Source organism: Scyliorhinus torazame, chromosome 17, assembly GCF_047496885.1.
Source record: "Scyliorhinus torazame isolate Kashiwa2021f chromosome 17, sScyTor2.1, whole genome shotgun sequence".
NCBI lineage: Eukaryota > Metazoa > Chordata > Chondrichthyes > Carcharhiniformes > Scyliorhinidae > Scyliorhinus > Scyliorhinus torazame.
In genome coordinates this window covers 84,303,736-84,320,438 of record NC_092723.1, presented here as the reverse complement: position 1 = coordinate 84,320,438, position 16,703 = coordinate 84,303,736, and the positions used below count along the sequence as shown (strand labels likewise).

The window sequence follows — 16,703 nt, the reverse complement described above, 5'->3', positions numbered from 1 at the left end:
GCTTCATCCCCTTCCCCCCCCCGGCGGGGGCTCTGATTCATACAATTTACCGTAAAACGCCCTGAAGACTTGGTTCACCCCCTCTGGGTCTATGACCGTGTTGCCCTCCTTATCCCGTATTTCCCCAATTTCCCTGGCCGCCTCCCTCTTGCGGAGTTGGTGCGCCAGCATTCTACTTGCTTTCTCCCCGTATTCGTAGACAGCCCCTTTGGCCTTCCTTAGCTGTGCTACCGCCTTCCCAGTGGTCAGCAGGTCGATTTCCGCCTGCAGCCTCCGGCGCTCTTTCAGTAGCCCCGTCTCGGGGGTCTCCGCGTAGCTCCTGTCTACTCTGAGTATCTCCCCAACTAGCCTCTCTCCCTCCGTTCTTTCTTTCTTCTCTCTATGGGACCTGATAGAGATGAACTCCCCTCTGATAACTGCCTTCAGGGCCTCCCGCAACGTGGACGGCGCCACCTCCCCCGTATCATTAGTTTCCAGGTAATCCTTGATGTTCCTCCTTATCCGCCCACAGACCTCGTCGTCTGCCAGCAGCCCCACATCTAGCCTCCATAGTGGGGGCTGACCTCTCTCCTCCCCAAGACGCAAATCTACCCAGAGTGGAGCATGATGGGAGACTGCAATGGCCGAGTATTCTGTCCCCTCCACCTGAGGGATCAACGCCCTGCTCATCACAAATAAATCTATACGGGAGTAGACTTTGTGGACGTGGGACAAGAAAGAGAACTCTTTGGCCCTCGGTCGGGCGAATCTCCACGGGTCTACGCTCCCCACCTGTTCCATGAATCCCCTCAGTTCTTTAGCCGCCAGGGGGTGGTCGTTCACCTGTCTTTGTTTCGGCCACTGCAGGCGCCGACAGGTCTGGCCCGGCATTCAATTGCTAATTTGCTGCAATTGTTCCCGGGGATAGCCGATTAAACTGCAGATGTCTGGGTTGATGTGCTGCTAATAGTCTTGAGTATCGATCTGGGCCGACTTCCCCAGAGCAGAATACGCTATTCTGTCTGCAGCTGTCCGTTTGTGTCCTGTTGGCTGCTTTTCCCATCAGCCTTTTCGGTTAGCCATTTTAAATCGGGTTTTGGCCAAATTAATAGGGAATCAGCCAAATTAATAGGGAATCAGTCCCTCCTGGTGATCCTAACGCGAAGCGTGAAGGATCACATAAATGTTGTCCTTTCCGTTCCCTGACCTGGGGGGGATACCTCCTACATGGCCACTACTCTGACCCTAGCTATGCACAAAAACTTACCTAAACAATTCTTGAGGGCGCTATGTCAGTCTGGGGCATGTATCTAAAAAATAAAAACTTGGAACCTCTAATTTTACCTAAATACACTCATCAAGCATTGCATCATCCTATCTCTCTAAAACATACAACAACAATCATAACATTCCATATATTCTTTCCTGGCTTGGCAGTCAAGCTCAGGATCATACATTTTTTTTTTCATGAAAGTTTTGTACATCTTTTTATTTACAGGAAAACGCAAGTGCTTGTTCTTTATTTTTGTGTTATAGGTCGCGGGGGTCTGGGGTCTGGTCATACCCGAACATAGGAGATTGGATCCGATATACCGGGGTTTGAGCGCGGTACGCTCTCCTTCTCCACTTGCGGAGGCGCATAGTCTGTACTGCACAGCAGAGTATGGCCAACGCTAATAGTGCTTCAATAACGTACGACAGGGAGTACCAAGTTATGAACTTGGCACACCAGGATAATGCAGCGTGGCTGGTGACTGGGCCCTCGATACTGCGGGGCAGTGAAACATTAACGGCAGGGAGGTTTGAAGTAATGGGGTCCGCGTTCCCGCGCAACCAAATGTCCAGTATAAAAATCTTGATCACGATGAAAGAAGTCCTCATGGCTGTCCTCTTTCTTTTTCTTTCTTTGTGTTCTCTGTTTTCTCCGGTCCTGGAGCTTCTGGAGTTCTGTAAAACAAGCATAGTATCTGTAACTACCTTGGTATAATATCCGGTGTGTTAGTGTGTCTGTCCTGCGGGGGCCAATTATTCCCTGAGAATTGGTCACTATATGTGACTACCTCTTTTTTTTTTTCAAAACAAATGTTTGGACACGGCACACTTCCCAATGGTGGACCAGTGCTGATTTATCATCCAAATGTTCGAGGATGTAAATAGCATTTGGCAGCAACCCAAAGGTTGCCTAAATAAATAAAACTGTTTTTGAAAGGAAAAGGTCGAATGAGGTGCGTATGGGCCGCGACGGGTAAGATTTGGATGGAGTCCCCGGGTAGGACGGCTACCATTGCCGTATCTCCCCTACCCGAGCGTGTTTGACCAGGCAGGGCGGGTCTCACGCCGTTTCTCCACTGCCTGAGCAACCGACAAGAACGGGCAAAAATGTAGTCATCGTGGTGGGGTTGCTACAGTGATTCTAACCTCGAATCACAAGAGCAGCTACGATTGAGCGTCTGATACCCGAACAAGTATCAGCTGAAAAGCTATTTCCTCTGAACAAGCGTCTGGTCTATTGACCAGGTATCTGCAGATAAGTTGGTACCACTGAACAAGCGTCTGGCTGCGGTGGGTGTCCGTTGGAAAGAGCTAAAAGTTCAGGTGAATGGGTGTGTGGCGGTGAGAAAATTCTCCTGTTGGACGAACAACATTTAAACAAACATACAAACAACGCAAAACATCCTGCAGGTTCCATCAGGAAGGACAACACTTTTTCCCAAGTGTCTCCTTTAAATCATCATGTGGACACCTCAGTTCTCTGTTGCGAACAGGGACGCAAAGGGGTTGGCGGATTGGGGGTCAGAGTCGGGGTCGTCCCCTTCTCCCGGGTGCCAAATTCTGGAGTGAATTAATGTTGAGAGGGCTGCGTGGTATGAGTTGGGGTTGCTCTCGTCGTTGTGGACGAGTCTGCAGGAGTTGTCGCGGTGCCAATGGCGTTCGTCAAGTTGAGTGGGGATAAAGTCGGGGTCGTCCGTGTGGTTTGGTGGTCGGTGGTGTGGTTTGTTTAAGAAAGTGATGAGGAAGGGGTCACTGGAGTCGAACTCGGAGTTGCTGGGTGTGGGACCAGGATAGTAGGGAGGCGTGCTGTGGCTGTCGTCAGAGTCACAGTCGCTGTCTCTGCTGCTGCAGTCTGTGGGCGTTCCGGGGCGGAGTGTAAAGTTTGTGGGTGGAGTCGGGGGCGAGTCTGTGTCTGGGCTGGACGTGGAGGGGGTTGGTGTGGTCACGTTGGCTGTGGGCGGGGTTTGGTCTGCTGCGTCAAGCATGACGTGGTGGGCGTGGTTTGACTGTGCTCCATAAGCCTTTAGCTGGTTTATGTGAAACCACGCAGTCTTACCATTTTGGTATTTTATTTTATATACCGACGGGCTTACTTTATCCGTAATGGAGTACGGACCCGAGTATTTCGGAGACAGAAATGTGCTGGGGTTATACACAGACAACATCACTTGTTGTCCTATATTATACTCCGTTGCATGTACTGCCTTATCAAAACAGGCCTTGCTCTGTTTCTTTTTAATGCCCAATTTAACAGCGGCTGCTAACTGAGCCGTTTTAACATTTACAAGTAATTGTTCAACGGCTTTCTCGTGGGTGAGGGCCGTAACTTCAGAGCTGGTCAGGTCTAAACCCAACAAGTACTCTGTCCCTTTCATGGGGCGTCCGGTCATGAGGGTGTGTGGGGTGAAACCTGTGGAGGTGGAAACAGTGTTACGCAAAAACATCAGCGCAAAGAGGAGGACCGAATCCCAAGTGGTGTTGTTCTGCTGGACCATTTTTCTAAGGGTGGTTTTTAGGGTCCAATTCATGCGCTCCACTATACCACTCGATTGAGGGTGGTACGCAATGTGAAATTTTTGGGTTATGCCAAATATCGTGAGGACGTTCTGCATGACCCGTCCCGTAAAGTGAGAACCTTGGTCCGATTCAATACTGCGGGGGAGTCCCCATCTTGTAAAAATGTGGTGGGTTAGGATTTTGGCTGTGGTTTTCGCGGTGTTGGTGCGGGCAGGAAATGCTTCCACCCACTTTGTAAAGTGTCTATGACCACCAGAACATATTTATAGCCATTCCTACAAGGGGGCAATGGACCTATAAAATCGATCTGGAGGTTAGTCCAGGGGACATTAACGGGTCGGGTGTGGCTGAGATGTGCCTTTTTGGCATATCTATCTGGGTTGTTCTGAGCGCAGATGAGGCAATTCTCAATGTAATGGGATACATCCTCTTTGAGATTAGGCCACCAACAAAGCTGTTTGAGGTGGGCTGCGGTGGGTTCGATTCCCTGGTGTCCATGACCATCATGGAATAAACAGATTATTTGGTTCCTATCCTGCTCAGGAACTACATAAAGGGTGCCCTTTAGCACCACACCGTCATGTGTGGTTATTGTATTTCTGTACCTCTCGTATGAGGCTGGAAACTTCCCTTTCACGATTTCAGTGAGAGCGCTATCCTGCTTCTGGGCCTCTACTAATAATGCCCCGATTTGGCCAGTAAGGATCCTAGTCTGCGCGACCTGAACTGCACTCACTGGCGCACTCACTGGGGCGCACTCGGGGGGCTTCCAAAAGTACCCATGCCTGGATCCTGCCTTAGCCATCGCGTCGGCTTTTACATTTCCAGGGGGGGAGGAACGATGGTGGCTGCGGACTTTAATAATGCCAAAGGTCCGGTTCTTGGCTTTTTCCAAAATATGGCGGAGTAATGGGGCTGAGGGGAGGGGTTTCCCATCCGCGGAAACAAATCCTCTTGTTTCCCTGAGGGGCAGAAATTCAGTGAGGCTGTTGCACACGTATAGACTGTCTGAATATATGTCTGCTGGGCTGGGGAAGGAATCTGGGTGCTCTGCAATGTAAGCGATGGCCGCAAGCTCTGCTGCCTGCGCGCCAAAGTGTCCGGGTAATTTTCATGCGATTTCCTCGAGGGCGCGTCCGCGTCCTCCACATAAATCCCACAACCTGTTATGCGTTGCCCATCCAGGACTGTGGAAGATGCATCCACATAAGTCCTGATGGGGTCACACGTGTCCGGGTGAGGGGGGTTCTGAGATGGAGTGGCTAGTTTTCTGGGGGGTGTTTTGGCTATAAAGGGTATTATGGTGGGGCGAGATGATTTCACACTCATGGGGGGTTCCCGGGTACTGTAGATTGTCCGCTAAGTATGTGTGAGTCTTTGTCCGTTTTACTGTGATGTCCCGTCCTTGTAAGAGAAGAGTCCACCTAGCAGCGCGGATTTGGCTGACGGTACCGTCTTTAAGTCGTCCGTCTAGTAAAGGTTGGGTGGGGGTGTGCTCGGTCAAAATGGTGATGGGGTTCAGTCCGGTAATGTATGAGAAGTACTGGACTGCCCAGAAAACTGCGAGCAGGTGCCTCTCACAGGCGGAGAATCCCTGCTCCACAGCATCTAAAATTCGGGAGGCATAAGTCACGGGTCTTAGCTGGTCGTGCCGTTCCTGTAGGAGCACGGCTGAAAGGGTGCGGTCTGTGGTTGCTACCTCTATTGCGTAAGGGGAAAGCGTGTCGGGAACTTGTAGTGTGGGGGCGGCTATGAGCGCCTGTTTTAATGATTCCACAGCATCCGTATGCTGCGGAAGCCATTCCCAGGGGGCTCCTTTCTTTAGGAGGTCTGAGAGGGGTGCTGCCTTGCTGGCGAAACCGTCAATGTGGTTTCGGCAGTAGCCAACCAGTCCTAAAAACGACCGGAGGGCTGAAACGTTCTGGGGAAGGGGCAATTTAGCAATCGAGTCAATCCTTTTGTGCTCGATCTCGCGTTTGCCGTGTGTGATGATAGTACCCAAATATATCACCTTTTCTTCCAATATCTGGGCCTTTTTGGGGTTGAGGTTACAGCCAATGGAATGTAATAATTCCAGGAGTTCGGACAGAAGTTCAATGTGCTCTTCCTTTGTGTCTGTCTGCAGTAGTAGGTCATCTACATACTGTACCAGACATTCGGGGTGAGAAAATTTCGCTAGTCCATTTGCCAGCTGTCGGTGGAAAATGGAGGGGGAGTTGTGGAAGCCTTGTGGCAGGCATGTCCACGTATACTGCTGCGCTCTGAAAGTGAAGGCAAATTTATACTGGCACGCCTTTGCCAATGGAATGGACCAGAACCCATTACTGATGTCCAAAACCGTGAAATATCGGGCATGGAGTCCCTGTTTGAGCATGGTCTCGGGACTTGTTGCAACGGTGGGGGCTGCTACGGGGGTGACTTTATTGAGTTCCCGATAATCTATGGTCAAGCGCCATGATCCGTCGGGCTTCCTTACTGGCCAAATCGGGGCATTATTAGTTGAAGCTACCGATCTTAGGACGCCCTGCTCTAATAAACTTTCTATCACCTTGAGGATTTCTCCCTCTGCTTCTAGGGGGAATCCGTACTGCTTTTGGGGTCTAGGGTCCGGTCCTGTTATTTGTATGGAACTGGTCATCCGTCCACAGTCGTGTTTGTGGGTGCCCTGTTCGTGCCCTACGAATGCTGCCCTGTTCTTTTGCAGGACTGCCCTAACCAGTAATCCCCAATATTGAGCGTTGCAGGGGCTCTAGCGGATTTCGCCATCTTCCAGACACACTGGTTGACTGGATCGAAAGAGAGGTGGTGAGAATTCATGAAGTCGATCCCCAAAATGTGCTCTGCTGTTGGGGGCAGGTCGACTAACACTACGGGGTGTTTTGTATTAATGGTGCCGATTTGGATGGGTACAGGGGTTGTGATATGTCCCTGTTGTGAGTGGCCTGTGAAGCCGCTGAGGGTGATAGTGGATGTGGTGGGCCACGTGTCCTTACCAAGGGTGGAGGAATTTGAGGTTGTGCGGGACCCTCCTGTGTCCCAGAGAAGCTCGATTGGCTGTCCCCTAACCTTTGCTGCGACTACGGGTCGTCCTGACCTATCCCACAGGGTATCGCAGACCCAGCTGGGGGAGCCTGTACACCGTCAGTCCGTTCCGGTCAAGTCTGTCTGATCGGACTGGGCGCTAACGCTATGTATGGGCTCTGCCTTTTTCTTATTGAGAGTGCCTGTCTGTTGGGCTCTCTGTGGTTTTTTAGGGGCCTTGCATTCTTTGGCAAAATGTCCCAATTGTCCGCAATTGTATCATTCTTGCGGTTTTGCTGGGGGGCTGCTCTTTCCCTCGTTTACCCAGGCGGGGTTGTGGAGAGTGGTTCTTACTGCCTGCACGTCTGCGGCGGCTTGGTTTTCCTCGGGGGTTCTAGCTGCGGGTTTACTGTGAGCCGCTTGTTCCCAAACACGGGACAATCTTTTGACCACCCACTTCTCATTATGAGCCTCCTCCGAGGGGTCATAATTACTACAGGCATTCTGTCCTGCTTCCGTGGCATGAGAGATAAGGGTGCGGGTCCACTTGGCCATATTGTCTGCGGACAAATGGGCACGGTCTACGTTTCCGAAAACGGCTTCAAAGTGAATCCACAAGCGTCCTGCGAACGCTGTGGGGTGTTCAGACTTTTTCTGTCTGCACTTAGTTAGACCGTCTACGGGGTCGCCCCGGTTATACCCGATCACATCCAGGATCGCGGTATGCATTTCTGCAAGGGTGCCTCCTCCTACATTCTGTGGGTCGGGAAGGGCTGCTGCGACCGATGGGTCTAAGCTGAGGACCGTGAGCTTTACCTGCTCTTTCTCATCCAGGCCGTACAAGGTCGCCTGGTGTTTGACGGTTTCAAAGAAATGGTGTGGGTCTGAAGCGGGGAGGAACGGTGCGATTTTAGCACACGCGTCCCGTAATTGGGTCACTGTGAGGGGGGGGGAATATAAGACTTCCGCCTCGTCTGCTGTGGCGGTACGGTGGGTTGTTGCAGGATTCATGGGAGCCTGTATAACCTGCTGTGTGGGGGTGCTCTCCTCCTTTGGGGCTTTCCCTGCGCACATGTTCCCTGAACATATCTCTGCGCTGTCTCTTGCAGTTCTTCTCAATCAGGGCCGGCTTCCTGTTCTAAACTTTCCCCAAAGGTGTCTTGGAATCCCTTTTGGACAGAAAGCATTGATTGCAGGTCTGCAATTTGCTTTCGGCACTTTGCATGGTCTAAGGTACTCTGCCTTTGTTCCGTGGTTGCAGCGTGGAGCACTCTCAAGGCTGCCTTGAGATCACTACATTGCTTCTATAGCGTCTCCACCTGCTTCTCTGTCTCTTTCTTAACCAGGACGGCACGCTGCGTGTCCTGATAAGCCTTCTCATACTGGGATTGAAAACTGCTTAAATGCGCCAGACAAGACTGGTGACCGTTTGGTGTCAGCCACCTCTTCGTCTTCTAACTGTCTTTTCAATTCCAGGTTCGCTTTTTCCATCTCGCATACATCGATTTTACTCATACGATGTATGCCTTCTATTTCTTTTCGGAGAGTCCTGACGACCTCCTCTGTGCCTCGCAATTTTGCCATGCGGGACACGATTGCCATCGGCTTGCGCGCTTTCGCTAAGCTTTTCTTATGAATTTCACTCATGTTCTCCCATCAAGTATGCCCTATACTTCCGGGACCTGAGTCGTCATTATTACAGAAACCGCTCCACACGGGCCATCCTTTGCCCTGCAGAAATTTGCAAATTTCCACTTCCCAAATGGGACACTGTCCCACTTTAATGTTGCTGATCGGTGCGACCGCAAATTCTTCGGGGTTCATGAGGCATTGCATTGCCTGCATGGCCATCTCTCTTATCTGCTCGCTACATTCAAATTTGGAACAGGGGGCTAAGGTGGTGTCGTAGATACGGGTACGGCTTGTGCTAATTTCCGAAAATACAGACTTCCGACAGTTTTGACGCAACAAAAATCTATCAGTTTTACCTTATAACCCTGTTGGTTACGCATGCATACACACACGTCCGAATTGTGAATTATTATCCAGAACCGCTTGAACACTTGTGGTTTTTTTTGTTTTTTTTGTTTCCAATTGGATTCTATTAAAATTTCTGGGGTTCTCCCGGAGTGGTGTTCCACTTCTATGTCGGGTCCCACCGGAGTCACCAATTATGTTGCTCTTTTTAGCCTTAGTTTATTAGCTCTGATTATGTCACCTTTGCTCACGAGTCGCCAGGTATCTTTCTGATACCGCCACGTGGTTCAAGCTCAAGTTATGATTAATAAGTCAGCACACCGCTTAGTAAGATTGAAATCAACGGTCATTTATTATATACAACAATTAATGCTTACACAATAATCCTACTATCTATATCGAAACCTACCACTACTGGCCAATACTTAACTTTAGGAAGGGCCCACCAGGTCAGGGAAATGAATGGCTTATCGAATTGGATCTGGCCTGCGGGATTCAAAAAGGCTGATACGGGTCGATGGCTAGGAATCTCTATCGGGTAGCAATCGCTGGAGTCAAACTTACGGTTCTTTGCTGAAGGTTCTTGCGAAGGCTGCGAGCAGGTGAAGAAGGGAGAGAGAGCGAGATCTGAACTTGGCCCCTCACTTTATAGGGCCCGGGGCTTCCCGCCTCTCGGGGCGGCCCTTGACCCTGAGTCCCAAGTGATTGGAATTGTTCCCAATCACTGGGTTCGATATGTCCAATAACGGGGCGATTCCTCGATCGGGGGGTGGTCGTTCACCTGTCTTTGTTTCGGCCACTGCAGGCGCCGACAGGTCTGGCCCGGTATTCAATTGCTGATCTGTTGCAATTGTTCCTGGGGATAGCTGATTAAACTGCAGATGTCTGGGTTGATGTGCTGCTAATAGTCTTGACTATCGATCTGGGCCGACTTCCCCAGAGCCGAATACGCTATTCTGTCTGCAGCTGTCCGTTTGTGTCCTGTTGGCTGCTTTTCCCATCAGCCTTTTCGGTTAGCCATTTTAAATCGGGTTTTGGCCAAATTAATAGGGAATCAGCCATTTTAGGTGGCTACAGCACAAACTCTCCTCCACTCTGATCCATTGGGAATCAACCCGTCTGACCCAGCTCCGCACCTTCTCCACATCCGCCGCCCAGTAGTAGTACATCAGGTTCGGAAGACCCAAACCCCCTGTCTGCCTTCCCCTCTGTAGCAGTACCTTTCTCACTCTGGCCACCTTCCCTCCCCATATGAATGAGGTAATCCTTCCCTCAATCTCCCTGAAAAAAGCCTTTGGCAGGAATATCAGTAGGTATTGAAAAATAAACAGAAACCGCGGAAACACATTCATTTTATCCGCCTGTAACCGACCCGCCAGTGATAGAGGGAGACCATCCCACCTTGCCAGATCAACTTTCGCTCTCCCTACCAAACTAGAGCTGTTGGGCGCAATTCTCCCATCGGGAGCCTAAGTCTAAAACTAAGTCTAAAACTAAGACTTAAGACTAAAACCGGAATGTTTCACTCCGGCGTCGGAGGCCGTTCCCAGCCCCCTATTCTCCCGCCCCCGGGGGGATAGGAGCAGCGTCACGTCATTTACGCGCGCCGGGCTTTGGCGCCGCGTAAAAGCGGCGGCGTGTAAATGACGCGACCGGCATCGCGTTAATGACGTCACCCGCGCATGCGCGGTTGCCGGCCTCCCCGCAAGAAGATGGAGGATCGATCTTGCGGGGCAGCGGAGGAAAGGAGGTCCTCCTTCAGAGAGGCCAGCCCGCCGATCGGTGGGCACCGATCGCGGGCCAAACCCCTTTTGAGCCCCCCCCTGTGCAGGAACCCCCCTCGCCCGCCCCCCACAGGCCACCCCCCCAGCGTTCCCGCACTGTTCCCGCCGGCAGCGACCAGGTGTGGATGGTGCCGGCGGGAACCTGTCGTGTTGGGCAGGCCGCTCGGCCCATCCGGGCCGGAGAATCGCCGCTCGCCCATTACCAACGGCAAGCGGCGATTCTCCCAGCGGCCAGCAGTGATTCACGCCGCGCCGGTTTGGGGGGGGGAGGTGGGAGAATCGGGTGCGGGCGTCATGACGGCGTGGCGGGACTGGCGCGGCGCCCGGGCGATTCTCCTACCCGGCGTGGGGGGGGGGGGAGAATTCCGCCCATTGTACCCACTCCTGGGCAACGTGCACCCCCAGATACCTAAAGTGAGTCCCTGCCCTACGGAATGGCAGCCCCCCCACCCCCGGCCGAGACACCACAAAATACTCACTCTTGTCTAGGTTCAGCTTGTACCCCGAGAAAAACCCAAATACCCGCAGTAGCTCCAATATTCCCCCTATCGACACACTCGGTTCCGACACATATAACAGCAAGTCGTCGGCATATAAGGACACCCAATGCTCTATCTCCCCGCGCTATTCTTTTCCATGCTCCCAAACTTCTTAATGCGATGGCCAACGGCTCAATCGCAAGTGCAAACAGCAGGCGTAAAAGTGCAAGTGCAAACAGCAGGGGGGACATAGGACATCCCTGCCTCGTCCCACAGTGGAGAGAAAAGTATCTTGAGCTGATGCTTGTGCGGACACTCGCCTTCGGCTCCTTATATAATAGCTTTACCCAGTTCACTAATCTTGGTCCAATCCCAAGCCGCTCAAGAACTGCCATCAGGTACCCCCATTCTACCCAGTCAAATGCCTTCTCGACGTCCAATACCACAACCACCTCTGTTTCCTTAACTTCCGCCGGTGCCATGAGGTGAGGCGAGAGGAGGGCTGCGGATGTTGGAGCCTGGATAGCTCCAGGGGAGCTGGAGCTATCCAGGGGAAATGAAGGGTGGGTTCTTGGGGGGGGGGGGGGGGGGGGGGGCGGTCGGAGGGGGGGGGTCTGACTATCCTGACTGGGGGGGTCTCTCACCCTTCTTATCCATCATCATCATACCACCGGGCTCTGCCCTATAAGCCTGACCCGCCCCTATCCATTATTAACATCGACGTTCAAAACCTTCCTAATGTTCGAAAAAAGCTGCCTCCCTCTCACGAATCCCGTCTGATCCTCCCCTATCACCTTCGGGAGGCACTCCTCCAGCCTACCCGCCAGTACTTTCGCCAATACTTTTGCTTCCACATTCAGAAGTGATATGGGCCTATACGACCCACACTCCGTCAGATCCTTATCTTTTTTTAGCAACAGTGAAATCGATGCCTGCCCCAAGATTTGTGGCAACACCCCCTTCCCTATCGCCTTTTCAAACATCCCCACCATCAGAGGTGCCAGCTTATCCTTGAATTTTTTATAATATTCCACCGGAAACCCATCCGGCCCTGCCACCTTCCCCGACTGCATCCTCCCAATCGCATCCTTTATCTCCTGCTCCACTATTGCTCCTTCTAATGTAGCCCTGTCCCCCTCCCCTAGCCTCGGGTACTCCAACTCAACTAGAAATTCCTGCGTCTCACGGTCTCCCCCGGGTGGCTCTGACCTGTACAACCTCTCATAAAACTCCTCAAAAACCTTGTGAATCAGCTCCGGAGCCACCACCAACTTTCCTGCCCTATCCCTCACCTGCACAATTTCCCTTGCCGCTGCTTCCCTCCGGAGCTGACCTGCTAACATAAGCCCTTATCTCCATGTTCATAAACTGCAGCCCTTGCTCGTCTCAGTTGGCGCACCACCTTCCTGGTTGACAGTCGGTCGAAGCTCGCCTGTAGTTCCTTCCTCTTTTCCCGCTTCGCTGGGTCCCCATCTTCTGCATAACTCCTATCTACCTCCAACATCTCATCTATTACCCTCTGCCGCTCTAACCTCTCCTCTTTCTCCACCTTGGCCTTAAACAAAATTACCTCACCCCTCACCACCGCCTTTAGAGCCTCCCAGACAACTGCCTTCGACACCTCACCCGTACAGTTGAAACCTACATATTCCTTAATTACCTTTTCAATTTTCTCACAGAACACTTGGTTCCCCAAAAGCCCCACAACTAGTTTCCCCCCCGGCCTCTGCGCTACCCCCTTCTCCAGTACCATATCCACCCAATGCGGAGCATGATCTGACACTGCAATTGCCGAGTATTCTGAACCCTTAACAGCAGCCAGCAAAGCCTTCCCCACCACAAAGAAGTCGATCCGCGAGTATACCTTATGGACTACTGAGAAAAATATGTACTCTCATTCCCTTGGGTGCAGGAACCTCCAAGGGTCCACCCCCCACCCCATTTCCACCATTAGCCCAGCCAGCGCCTTCGCCCCCTCTGATGGGACCAGCGAGCGCGGCCGTGATCTGTCCAACCTTGGCTCCTGCACCAAGTTCCAGTCCCCCCCAAAATCAGTTTGTTCCTGTCCAAGTCGGGGATGGCCCCAAATACCTTCTTCGCGAATCCCACATCGTCCCAATGGGGACCGTAGACACTTAACAGCGCCACTAATCTCCCCTCCGGCGCCCCTGTCACAATCACATATCGACCCCCCTGATCTGCCACCACCATCTCCATCTCCATCTGGAAGCGTACCCTTTTGCTGACCAGCACCGCTACCCCTCGAGCCCTTCCGTCAAACCCAGAGTGAAACACTTGACTAACCCAGTCCTTTTTAAGTCTCACCTGGTCCTTTAACCTCAAGTGAGTCTCCTGCAGCATTGCCACACCGGCTTTCAAACTTTTAAGATGCGCAAGCACCCTTGACCTCCTGACCGGACCTCCTAGCCCTCTCACGTTCCACGTGACTATCCTGACTGGGGGTCTCTCAACCCCCCAACCCTTCGTCTCCACCATCATCATACCACCGGGCCCTGCCCCATGAGCCTGACCCGCCCCTATCCATTATTAACATCGAACCCCTTCCCCCCCTCCCAAGAACCCCCCCTACATTTCCCCTTGAAAACACATCTCCCAGCATCAATCCCTTCCCCCGCTCTCGCTCGCCTCATAGTCCCATTGAAGCATGCTATCCAGGCTCCAACGTCCGCAGCCCTCCTCTCACCTCACCTCCGTTCACTAGCTGACTTTAGTTAGCTAGCGTGGGTGTCTCCCCCCCGCCAAGGTATATCATCCGCTTCCACCCAGTCCCAGAGAAAGAAAAAACAAAACCAACAATCCAACCCATACAATACACTAACATAAGATTTAACCGTCGCAACACAGAACGGCAATCAACCCAACCATTAACTTGAACTCTGCTGCAATGCAAAGAGAAGTAGATTACAATACACATCAGTAAAATGAAAGTTGTAGCATTTATACATTTTCCAGCTGCCCAAACACAGTCCTTCCAGTTCCAGTTCCGCTCGTCACGTCTGTCCCAAGCTTTCTGCCCTCACGAACGCCTCAGCCGCTTCCGCTGTCTCAAAATAAAAGTCTTTGGCATTATACATTACCGTCAGCTTCGCCGGGTACACCATCCCAAATCGCACCCCCTTTTTGTACAGTGCCGCCTTCACCCGCCCGAACGCCGTCGTCTCTTTGCCAACTCAACCGTCAAGTCCTGATAGATCTGAACTCCAGCACCGTCCCACTGCACCTCCCGCTTCTGCATTGCCCAGCTTAACATCTTCTCCTTCATGCAGTACTTATGGAAGCAGATAATTACTGCTCTTGGCGGCTCATTCACCTTGGGCTTCGGCCTTAATGACCGATGAGCTCGGTCCAGCTCGTACAGGGAGGGGTTCTCACCCTCCCTCATCAGCTCCGCCAACTTCTTTGCAAAGTACTCTGTTGGCCTTGGGCCCTCTGTCCCTTCGGGCAAGCTCACAATTCTCAGATTGTGCCGTCTCGAGCGGTTCTCCAAGTCCTCGAGCTTTGCTCGGAGTCCTCTGTTGACCTCCACCACTCTCCGCAGCTCATCCCCCATCGAGGTGAGCTGGTCGCTGTGCTGCGACACGGCTTCCTCCACTTCCTTCATCTTCTCGCCCTGCTCTCTCACCTCGGCCGATGTCTTTGCCACAGCTACCCTCACCGGGGCGATTGCCTCCTCCACCAATGATTTCAATGCGTCTCCTTCCTCAAAGCCTCCATGTGCCTCGCAAACTGCTTTTCCAGCTCCACCGCCATCACCTCGGTCATCTTTTCCACGGTAAGTAGTGCGGCCCCGCCATGCGGTCCGGCATCCGCCATCTTGTCAGCGCTTTTGCTGGTCTTCTCATTTAATGGCGAACCCAGGTTTCCTTCCTTCTTCCTAGCTGCTGTTCGCATCCTCTAACAACTTATTATTTCTTCTCTCTTTCTTCAATCCGAAAATTACTAAATAATTATTTTCGCGAATGTTTTCCCAAAAATTCCAAATTCAAGAAATCTCTTCCCCCAGGGACCGGACTTCAAACTCTTCAAAGTTCCATTTTCAGTGGGAGCCACCCAGTGTGCTCTAGTCCCCCTCTACATCGCATTCTGGACTCAGGCCTGCCACCTCGATTGCCTCGCTCGTGTCAAGCTCCGCCCACGCATCCGACATCTGGGCCGATGCCTCCCGCTCCGGCCGCTGGACACTCCCGCGGGGCTCCTCACCGGCTCCAAACCAGACTGACCCGCCGCCCATCCCTCAGACCCCAATGGCCGAAGAAACCCGGGAAGACAGAACCATGGGGAAACTCCCGAAAAAGTCTGAAAAATCACGGACTGGTGGGAGCCTCTTCCCGACGCATCCACTCCGCTCGCAAGCGCCACCGGAAGTGGCCCGACCTGGGGTTTGACCGGTCCAGTACAGGGTCTATAACTGTGTTAAAGTCACCCCCCATAATCAGATTGTGTGAGTCTAAGTCTGGAATTTTACCCAGCGTGCGTCTCATAGATTCCACGTCATCCCAGTTCGGGGTGTAAACGTTCACTAGCACCACCTGAGTCCCCTGCAGTTTCCCACTGACCATTATGTATCTGCCCCCCTCTTGTCAGCAGCAATATTCCCTGCCTCAAAAGCAAACCGTTTGTTGACCAGGATTGCTACTCCTCTGGTCTTTGAATCCAGCCCCGAATGGAACACCTGGCCCCCCACCTGTCATGATATTCAGGTAAACATCATGGCACATACATACATACATACATACTGACGGACAGATCAACGGGCCAGTCAACACACACAACGCCACAGCCAATCACAGACAAGAGCATACACACTATAAAACAGGGAACACGACACTTCCCGCGCATTCCAGCAGGAGACAGCTCAGGACACAGAGTTCACAGCAAGCGACTCAGACATTCACCATGTGCTGAGTGCTTCTCCTAGTTAGTGTTAGGGTTAGTCCACAGATACAAGGGTAATGAACGAACCACAGTAACCAGTTAACCAATGTATATATAGTTAGCAATAAAACTGAGTTGTACCATTCGCCACCGTGTTGGTTCACCTATGTAGCAGAACACCCAACACAACATGGTACCAGGATTGTGGAACCCGGTAACTGTGAGACCTACCTATGCCTCCTAACGAATCTGCCATCCTGCGCCAAGGACACCGTCAGCACGCCGCAGCCACTCCAGATCGCTGGAAACCTCGGCTTCAATTGGAAGCTGTTCAAACAGCGCTTCCAGTTCTGCCTGGGAAGGCGCTTCGGACACCAGGGAAATCGCCCTCCTCCTCTCCACGGCAGGACAACACGCCATCCATGTCTACAACTCCCTGGTATTCGCTGAAGGTGAGGACACGACCAAGTACAAGACGGTCCTTCTCAAACTCGACCAACTTCAGCGTCGAGGTAAATGAGAGTTTCGAGAGGTATCACTTTCAGCAGCACCTGCAGGGTAAGGATGAGCCCTTTCAATCTTTCATTACACACCTTCGTATCCTCGCGCAGTCCTGCGGTTACGACGCCACCTCCGACTCAATGACCCGGGACCAGATTGTTTTTGGAGGCACCTCGGGCACCCTACGCCAGCAGCTCCTCAAAATAAAAGGCCTCACCCTAGCCTCCGCTATCGAAGCCTGCATCCTTCACGAAAACGCTACCAGCCGCTACTCCCA

General features: G+C 52.2%; 1 long non-coding RNA gene across 1 annotated transcript in view; it reads right to left on the bottom strand.

Moving 5' to 3' along the window:
• Positions 1 to 1,073: 1,073 nt before the first annotated feature.
• The window catches only part of LOC140393549 (uncharacterized), a 31,009-nt gene continuing 15,379 nt past the window's right edge, over positions 1,074 to 16,703 (bottom strand). The window contains exon 3 of the long non-coding RNA XR_011935657.1: positions 1,074 to 1,926. This is a non-coding gene — a long non-coding RNA (uncharacterized lncRNA). The remainder of the gene's footprint in view (positions 1,927 to 16,703) is intronic.